This window comes from Lampetra planeri, chromosome 72 (genome assembly GCF_965212315.1).
Source record: "Lampetra planeri chromosome 72, kcLamPlan1.2.h2, whole genome shotgun sequence".
Classification (NCBI taxonomy): Eukaryota; Metazoa; Chordata; class Hyperoartia; order Petromyzontiformes; family Petromyzontidae; genus Lampetra; species Lampetra planeri.
The window spans coordinates 1,779,548-1,789,351 of NC_136177.1; the positions used below are offsets into that span (position 1 = coordinate 1,779,548).

Sequence of the window (9,804 nt, forward strand, 5' to 3'; positions counted from 1 at the left end):
TGAAATGTTTTGAAAGTCCGGACCTCGAAGGGGCAAGGAGTTGAATAGTTTAGGTGCCGCAATTGCAAAGGCACCGTCATCCCCAAGTGTGAAGCCTAGAACGTCGGACTTGTGAGCAATGCACAATCAAAGGATCTTAATGATCTTGATGGACTATATGACTGAAGGTCATGGATCGAAGGAGGAGCAAGTCCATTTAAAGCCTCGAATACCAGCAAGATAATCTTAAAATCAATACAGGTATGGACAGGGAGCCAGTGAATGCACAGGGGCACAAGTGTGAGCTGTAACTAATAAAGGTGTACCAGTTAGCAACCTGGCGGCCGCATTTTGAACATACCAAAATTATTGACCTCGTGTATATGATAGACATTCCAACCATCAATAAATAAGTTAAGAGAGATCGATTTGGATACTTGTTGGAGGTACTGATTAAAATAAACTGTGTTTTATCATTCATTTTAAGGAAGATTTGAGACATCCATGCTTTGACATGAGACATTGACTGTACTAATAATGAAACTGCAGATATAACATGCAATCCCAACTGTAGGTAGATCCGAGAGTCATCTGCATAACAGTGATATAGCTGAGCCCTTGGTGTTGTAATGAAGCTCCAAGTGGGGCCAAATAGACAGAACAGGATGGAGCCTAATACTGATCTCTGAGGGACACAGTAAGGAACTAAGTTAATTATGGATTTATAAGTGCCCATTCTGACAAATTGCTTGCAGTATTAGAGATAATAGTTGAACCATTTCAACGTGGTGCCTGAGATCCCTATCAAGACCTCCAATTGGTTGAATAAGATATTGTGATAAATTGTGTCTAAGGCTGCATTTAGGCCAAGGACAAGGAGAGCGCTTGGATAATATTTATTAGCAGCAATTAGGAGATCATTAATTATCCTTACTGAGGCTGTTTCAGTGCTATAACCAGATGTATAATCTAGACTGAAATGGATCGAGTTATTTGAAAGCAGGTGTAGATGAAACTGTGATGTGACAGTCTATTCAATAATCTTAGATAGAAAAGGAAGATTTGAGATTGTGCAGAAGTTGCTAAGGACGGTTGAATCGAGACCAGCTTTCTTGAGAAGCAGTGTTACTGAAGCCATCTTAAATGCAGAAGGGACAATTCCAGTTTTTAGTGACCTGTTAAGAAGATTTTTAAAGAATAGGAAAATAAAATAAAAATTCTACCTAAGGACAGGAGTCAGAAAAGGACCAAGAGGAGAAAACGTGGGATAAGGTTTGTTAATTAATTAAATCAGTTCAGAGACTGAAATTTCAGAGAACCCAGCTAATACTGTGTCATTAAAAGATGGAGAAGGGAAGTCAGAAGGTAGAGAAGCAATCTTCTGTCTACAGATACTACTACAGCGATGCTACGAACATCAGAAAAAAGTGTACATCTGCTTCATAGATTACGAGAAAGCCTTTGACTCAGTCGACCACGACCGACTAGCTGCTCTATTAAAACAACTGGGACTAGCTAAAAACGACATCAACTTCATCATTGCTCTTTATTGGAAGCAAACAGCCCAACTCCGATATGACAACGAATTGACAGATCCAACACCAATACAAAAAGGTGTACGACAAGGCTGCCCACTTTCACCCAGTCTTTTCAACATCTACTCGGAGCAGATTTTTGATCGAACACTAGCAGATAAAAACATTGGTATTAAAGTCAATGGACAATACATCAACAACATCAGGTATGCTGACGACACTGCACTGCTGGCCGATTCGGAACAAGACCTACAACAAATCTTGGACGAGGTTGACACAGAGAGTCAAATATGGGGCTTACGAATTAATAAAAAGAAAACAAAGGTTATGAAGGTAAGCCGAACTACAAGCGAAATAACAATCAAGCTTGGCAGCGAAAAATTGGAACAAGTACACCGATTTAAATACCTTGGTGTAATCATTGACGATCAGTTGAACCATGAAGTCGAAATCAAGAGCAGAATTGAACAAGCAAGGCAAGCATTTATTAAATGGAAAACACTCCTTGCAGACCACAACTTGAGTACATCACTGAAACTGCGCACACTGAAATGCTACATCTGGTCAATTTTGCTGTACGGAGTAGAGACGTGGACATTGACAACAACAGCAACAAAAAGGCTTGAAGCTTTCGAGATGTGGCTGTATCGAAGAATGCTGAAAATCCCATGGACAGCCAAAACCACCAATACACAAGTTCTGCAAGATATGGGCACTGACAGGCAACTGCTGAAGACCATCATTAGCAGGAAGTGTTACTACCTAGGCCACATTGCCCGAAACGACCACAAATACCAGCTATTAAAGCAAATCCTTGAAGGAAAAATCGAAGGGAAAAAACGACCAGGACGGCCAAAAACGGCATGGCTCAGTAACATCAAAACATGGCTACAATTAACAACAGCACAAACTCTACACGCCGTGCTAGACCGGGACCAATATCATCGTGAAGTCGCACACGCCGTTAGGCAGCACTAAAGAAGAAGAAGAGGGATGACTGGGCAGATAAGTAATTGAGACCGGATGGAGCTATTTTTTCGAGAAAGAAATGTTGGAGTCAATTACAGAGAACATCAGAGTGGCTGGTCGAGTACCTTAGGTGGTTTTAAGAGCTGGTTTATGGTGTCAAATGCATGACACCATAAACCAGAGCTGGTTTATGGTCAAATCTGATTTTCTCCAGGCTAGTTTAGATTCGCGAACCACAGTTTTAAGTACACGAATATGAGGTGAGAACCAAGGTGAGGGTTTGATGGGTGAGATGTGGCTGGTTTTAAGAGGGGTCAGGGATTCCAATATTTGGTGAGGGATGGATTTATAGGCCAAAGCTACCTTGTCCACCAGCAGCGAACTAGGCTGAGAGACAGGAGAAAGGGAAATAGACTGGGCAATACAATTAGGGGGGATAGAGTTCATGCTGCGATGTGATTAGATATTTATGGGAACCAGATGGTGATGGTGAGGGTAACTCAAAGATTATTGCAGTGATCTGAAAAGGCCTATATCAACAACAAAAAGGTTTGAAGCGGAGCACCCAATAGAGCACACTGAGTATAAGGTATGGCCACCTGCGTAGGGCCCTGAACATGTTGTAAACACCAAATGAGTCTGAGATGGCTAAGAAATCTCTAACTCGGGTGGTAGATGAGGAGTCTATATACATGCTAAAATCCCCACATAGTAGAATCCGGTTGAATTCATTGACAGGAGCTCAGGGAAGTCAGCAAGGAAGGTAGTTGTTGGACCAGGTGGACGGTAACGCAAGCATGATAGTAGAGGTTGCAATGTTTTTTCAACGCAGAGCCACGTGTTCAAAGGAATGGAACATAGGTAACAAAGTTGACTGGATATTTGTTATACTGCGGATGAATACAAGGCTCTACCGGGACCAGAAGATCAGGGTCTATCATGAAAAGAAAAACCTGAAGGCGTTGCTTCAATTAGTGACAAATGGTCGGAAGGTCTATGCCAGGTCTCACTGAAACATGTGAGGTCCAGGGAATTTTCTAGAATGAAATAATTATACTCTTTGGTTCTTTCGGTAAAGTCACGTGGGTATACATTAAAATATATCACGACGTTTCATCAGGTGGGAAAGCATGGTCTGCTGCTGAGGCAGACTAAGTCTGCGCGACTTTACCGAAAGAACCAAAGAGTATGGATTCCTACAGTCACGAAAGCTTCAAATCAAGATTGAAATAATTTACGAGTAGTGCCTCACTCTTTAATGAATGAATGTTTAACAAAGTGACTGAGCAAGGTCAGAAACAGGCAGATTGAGAAATGGAATGTCCTAACCAAATGGCCCACAGTGGTCCCGAAGGTGTGCAGGGTCAGTCTTGCATAGATGCTTGTGTGAGAGTGGACTGTGAGAATGTTGGTGTTATGAGATGAGTCAGATAACGGGTTAATGACCCGAGTGCGAGGTTAGGCACGGAGAGACCACGTTCTCCTGCATCCAGTTAGGGGTGCCATGGTGGCGATATGTTAACTCCCTCGCCTGGTACGCAGGAGGTCGTGGATTTGATCCTGACCCTGACGGCTGCTGTACATTTGGGGTTTGTGTGTCTTGCTTCCCAGGGTCATGTAGATTTTTCTCGGGGTCCTCCGGTTTTTCCCTCCACATTTAGAATCAACATCACACGTTTAGAGTTTTGGCTGCTATACATTTCCACATGTTAAGCCACTTCGTTGAGCTATCATTTGTGGCCAGGTCGCTTCTGAAAAAGAAATACTATATAGCTAAGTGGGCCTTACCTGGTAAAAAAAAATACAAATTGTTTCTAGTTTTTGGAGTTTCTAAATAATCCCTGTGCTGGAAAAAAGGCACGCAACAAATTTCATAAAGTGGGAAAAACACCCAAATCGACGTCTCACACTGGTGGCTTTGTTGCCCTCAAACAATTGCAGAAATTGGTTTTCCTTATAGCTGTTTCACGATCCACCCATAGCTTGTCAATTTGTTATGGTCTTGAATCCCCCCTCTTACTCCATCCTTTACTTTCCACCCTTCACTCTGTCCTTTAACTTCCATAATAGAGTTTTTTTGGGTTAGATCGCGTACATCTCTTCCTCTTATTTACATTCTGCTTCCTTTCATTTAACTTGCTTTTTATATTGTTTGAACTGTTTAGATAACAACAACTCGAGGTGATTGTGTTGGTCACCATGATGATGTGCACCATTGGTTCCATGCATTCCTGAAGTTACGGGGGCTAGGAGATTTAACTACCTCACGGGGTACACAGGTAGTGGATTCGATCCCGATCCTGACGACTGCTGTTTATTTGGAGTGGACGCCTCTCTCTCCCCGTGGTTACGTGGATTTTTCTTCAGGTACTCTGGGTTTCACCCCCCCCCCTCCCCATTTAGAATCAACATCACACATTTAGGAGTAGTTGGCTGCTGTAATTTCCACGTGATGATGATCTGTAGCGTTGAGCTATCATTTGTGATGGCCAGGTCGCTTCTGGTAAAGCGCTCGACGCAGCTCGGTGGACCTTACCTGGCAAAATAAAAAAAAATGCTGTTATAGTTTTTAGTACTATATGGTTCAAAGTTTGGCTTGTATGTATGTGCATATCCTAATGTTTAACCAACTTACGCCATTTCCAGACGTAAGTTTGTTCGGTACTCAGTATTCCATCGTCACCTGAGTTATATAACTATAAATTAACTAAACTGTGATTTGAAGCTTTCGTGACTGTAGGAATTACTCTTTGGTTCTTTCGGTAAAGTCACGTAGAAAGAAAAAAAAATCATAGAATACGACGTTTCGATTGCAATACAAGTAACCGTCATCAGGTGTGAATGCAAGCTCGGAGAGAGACACACATACAGAGAGAGAGAGAAACACAGACACGGAGAGAGACACATACACAGAGAGAGACACAGAGAGAGAGAGACAAACACACAAAGAGAGACACACAGAGAGAGACACACAAAGAGGAGAGACACATAGAGAGACAGACGCAGAGAGACACACACGCAGAGAGACACACACGCAGAAAGACACACACAGAGACAGAGAAACAATGCCTCTGTGACGGGATATTATATAGAGAAAGAGGGGGGTGGGCAGATAAATTAACATGTCAATGAGAGCGGGAGGGAGAGAGAAATTGGAAGTTTGAGAAAACAAACATAGTAGAAATGTAATGCAATGCAACACAGAGAGTCGGCTAACACAACAGTTAACACTTTACCTGGTTAATGTGGGCTCCACACGGTGCGAAAGAAGTTCAACATACATACGTACATATAATAATAACTAATTCGTAAGGCGCACATTTTTCACTTGTCCGACGGCAGCATAGCCCAGCTGAGAGACCCGCTCAGTAAGAGCCAAATGAATGTTTTTTTGATAAGGCGCTTAAAGGCGAGTAAAGGGCAGAGGTCGCAATCGGGTACCCGATACCCGTACCCTACCCGATACCCGGCTACCCGTACCCGGCCGGGTATCGGGTACCCGTTTGCGACCCTGGTGCGGCCGGGTACGGGTGCGGGTAAGGAATCAAAACCCATTTGCGACCTCTGGTAAAGGGTCAGTGTTGCGAATGTGGAGGGGGGTGGCGGCGGCGGCGTTCCAGGTGGAGGAGGAGGGGCCAACAAGGAAGAACAGTGCCACAAGGGTCCTGAACTCGGTGTCGAGAGGAAGTCCTGAGTAGAGCTGCGGGAGAGTTCTGGTGGTGGTTTGGGAGCAGGGCGTCAGGAGATCCTAGAGCAGGGGTGGGGAACCTTTTTTTCTGCCAAGGGCCATCTGGATATTTATAACATCATTCGCGGGCAATACAAAATTCTGAACTTAAAAATTAGCCTGTTATATTTGGTCAAACATTTAATTAACTCACCCCTAATGTGATGGCTGTAACTGCTTCTCTTTGGTGAGGCGTGTGATGTTAGCTGGTATTGATGATGTTGCTACTCGCAACTGCTTTTCCAGGTTTGCTCCTAGATTTATTGAATTTCTAGTCCCGCCTGCGGTGGCCTTGGCAGGGCCAGACCAAATGATTTCGCGGGCCTTACCCGGCCCGCGGGCCGGACGTTCCCCACCCCTGTACTAGAGGTACGGAGGGCTAATAGTGATCATCATAATGACGATCACTATTAGCATCATCGTAAATTGCTGTTTCCGTCACGACCAATACCAGCACCATCGTTATCACGAACAGAAGCAAGCATCTCGATCACGATTCGGAATCATCATTACCACGACCATTGTCATCGCTTCCGTAAAATCAGCACCAGCATCCTCGCCATCCATTATATCATCATCGCCACTATCATTGCTATCATTACCACCATCAACTTCATGACCATAATCTCCGCTGCAATAAAGGTGACCCGGATCATAAAGATGACCAAGCATCTCTCTTCACTACTCAACCCAAGCTATAAATACTCTGATGCTTGCGTTGCCTTTGTACTGTTTGCCTTGTGGCACTGTTCTCTGGTCTATCACAGGCAGTGAGACAAGGCCTAAAAAAGGAGGCCGTCTGGTGTAGGCCAATCAGTTTCAAAGGCAATGTGTGCATTATTATCAGAGCATGTTTGATCGCATATTTTGCCACAAGTGCGGTTAATGCAGTACTAGATTCCTTTCAAGAAAGGATCTATTTGGTGTTTAAACATCTTAACACCTGTTTTATTGCCATAAAGTTTTCCTTTCGATGATTTTTTGTTGTTGAATTGGCACTTTTGATGTTGGTCGGATTTTTGCATCTTTACAAAGCAATAAAGCAATGATTAGTTACAATTTTAATAATAATAATAATAAGACTTTAATTATTTTTTTGTTTAATTGCGCTGAAAATTCACGTATCCTAGCCAGCGTTACACGGAGCGGACAATGGCAGGCGTTAGGCACATATGAACCTTATGGGGTTAATTCTAGATTTGAAGCTTTCGTGACTGCAAGGATTCATATTCTTAGGTTTTTTCGGTAAAGTCACGTAGGTAAAAAAATTAAAATTAAAACTTATAATAATTTTAATGTTTTACTTATGGGGTTACCCAGGGCGACCAAATAATACTAAATTGCCGAGGCAATGAAATATTTTATTTCTGGGACACTACTTTTCCCTGGAGTGTACTTAACTCCGCGATGTCGAAACGCCAAACATTAGCGTAAAAAAAAACGGTTATCGAAAAATAATACTTTTAATAAGTGCATCGTGTACAGCTCGTCGAGATGAGTCGATTGTCGCATAGCCGACCATCAACATGACTGCATCACGGATATTATGCGAGAGCCGGGGTTCTATGGTACCCCGAGGTACAGCCATAAGGTTCATTTCACAAAAACTACACGTCTAAATAAGGTAGGAACAATGTGACACGGGATTCGTAAGGATAAGCGTACCGTGTGCTCTTAGTGACAGTGCCGTAACGCCGATACTCCTTACTCCAAGCCAGCTTACCATCTTGATTTGAAGCTTTCGTGACTGCAGGAATCTATACTCTTTGGTTCTTTCGGTAAACTCACGTGGGTATAAAATAAATCACGACGTTTCGGGAGCATGCGTTTCCTCCTCATTCCATCACCAGGGGCTTTCCCACCTGATGATGGACGCTTGTGTAGCGCCCGAAACGTCGTGATTTATTTTATTTTATACCTACGTGACTTTACCGAAAGAACCAAAGAGTACAGCTTACCATCGTTCACCGTGCATATCCGGTGAGAAAATTAAGCCTCGGCCATCACCATCACCACCACCAATCATCATCATGGTCGTGTCACATACCTGGTTGTGACCGTCTCGTCCAGTTGCCAAATGTTTCTTCGCACCGACCCGTCACGAGTGCCTGCCACACTCGCTAGACGCGTGCAAGCGTCTGTTTGTGTGCGTGTGGTTAGATAAGATAGAGAGAGGGGCGAGAGGGAGGGGAGAGCGAGAGGAGTTTTAGAGACAGTGCAGGGGGCTCGCGTGGAGGCAGCGTGAACTGGGTCGCCTTCCTTGCACCACCCCCCTCGAGATGTGTACAGACCGGTTCGTGAGCGCCACGCGTGCGGACGAGTCACGGCGAGGAACTCTGCGATGCACGTACAGTAGCGGGTTGTACATGACACGGGAGGAGGATAATGAGGAGGAAACGCAGGCTGGCCCACGTCATAGCACGCATTCCCCCCCCCCGCCGCAATCGAATACAAAATGAAAATGATGTCACGCAATTTTGGACTATTTTTGACCCCCCCCCCTCGTCACACGACGTCACAAAAAGTCAGACCCCCCCCCTCAAATATGACGTCACAAAGCTCTGCCCTCCCCCAAAATAAAACATGCATCAAATCGCTTTAAACTATTGTCATTGTAGTGCGTTTTTAATGTGGCGCTGCACTCTGATGTTGTAGGAGAAAACATTTATTAAAAAGTCCATCACCCCGGAAGAATGTAGGTTCATTGCCATCAGATTGCACAACCAAACGAATCCCAAATAAATTAAAAGTTAATGACTGGTCACCCACCGATTTTTTAAGATTACCCAGCACACTTGTATTATGAGTCTTGGCATGTGACTGCAGCTTGTATGCTTACCGATTGGCCAATTCGGTGTGCGAACTGAGTAATTAGGTCGCCAAGCTCATTCCGAACCTGACCCTCACAGTGTGACCTTGTTGGGTCCTATCTTAATTTAGGAGCTTTCGTGACTGCAGGAATTATTCTTTGGTTCTTTTCGGTTAAGTCACGTCTAAAAATAGAATAATAAATTAAAATAAAATAACATATTACGACGTTTCGATTGCAACACAAGCAATCATCATCAGGCATAAAAGAAATAGCAACAAAAATCTAAAACACGCAAGCCTGAAAATTAATTTTCAGGCTTGCGTGCCCGTGCCGCGTTGTCAGCTTGCTCCTCTCTCTGTGTGCCGTTGTGATGTCTGTCTGCTTGTATGTCTGTCTATAGTTTTTTCTAGTTAGATTTTTGTTGCTATTTCTTTTATGCCTGATGATGATTGCTTGTGTTGCAATCGAAACGTCGTAATATGTTATTTTATTTTAATTTATTATTCTATTTTTAGACGTGACTTAACCGAAAAGAACCAAAGAATTGTTGGGTCCTCTCCGGGCCTCGGATCATTGTTTAGTACCTACTCCTAGGACATTTGCATCTTGTTGGTTGTAAAACCGGCATGCCACTGCTATGCCCTCACCATTACCATCATCCTTAGACCCACCCTAAAAAACCTGAGCCCAAGTTTCCGGGCTGTGGCACATCTGTGTACCCTATAGGTGTTACAGGTGTGTTTCGTTCCATTTTATCTGCCATTGGACACACACAATGGGAA

The 9,804-nt window shown here is 43.6% G+C and overlaps 1 protein-coding gene across 6 annotated transcripts in view; it reads right to left on the bottom strand.

Moving 5' to 3' along the window:
- Positions 1–8,597, bottom strand: part of LOC144737645 (uncharacterized) — a 34,196-nt gene extending 25,599 nt beyond the window's left edge. For 5 of the 6 annotated variants that reach the window (XR_013589048.1, XR_013589045.1, XR_013589046.1 and 2 more), the window contains exon 1: positions 8,258–8,491. The gene's annotated coding sequence lies outside the window, so the exon portion shown is untranslated. The other variant, XM_078620411.1, reaches the window with a different exon arrangement.
- Between the last annotated feature and the right edge of the window lie 1,207 nt (positions 8,598–9,804).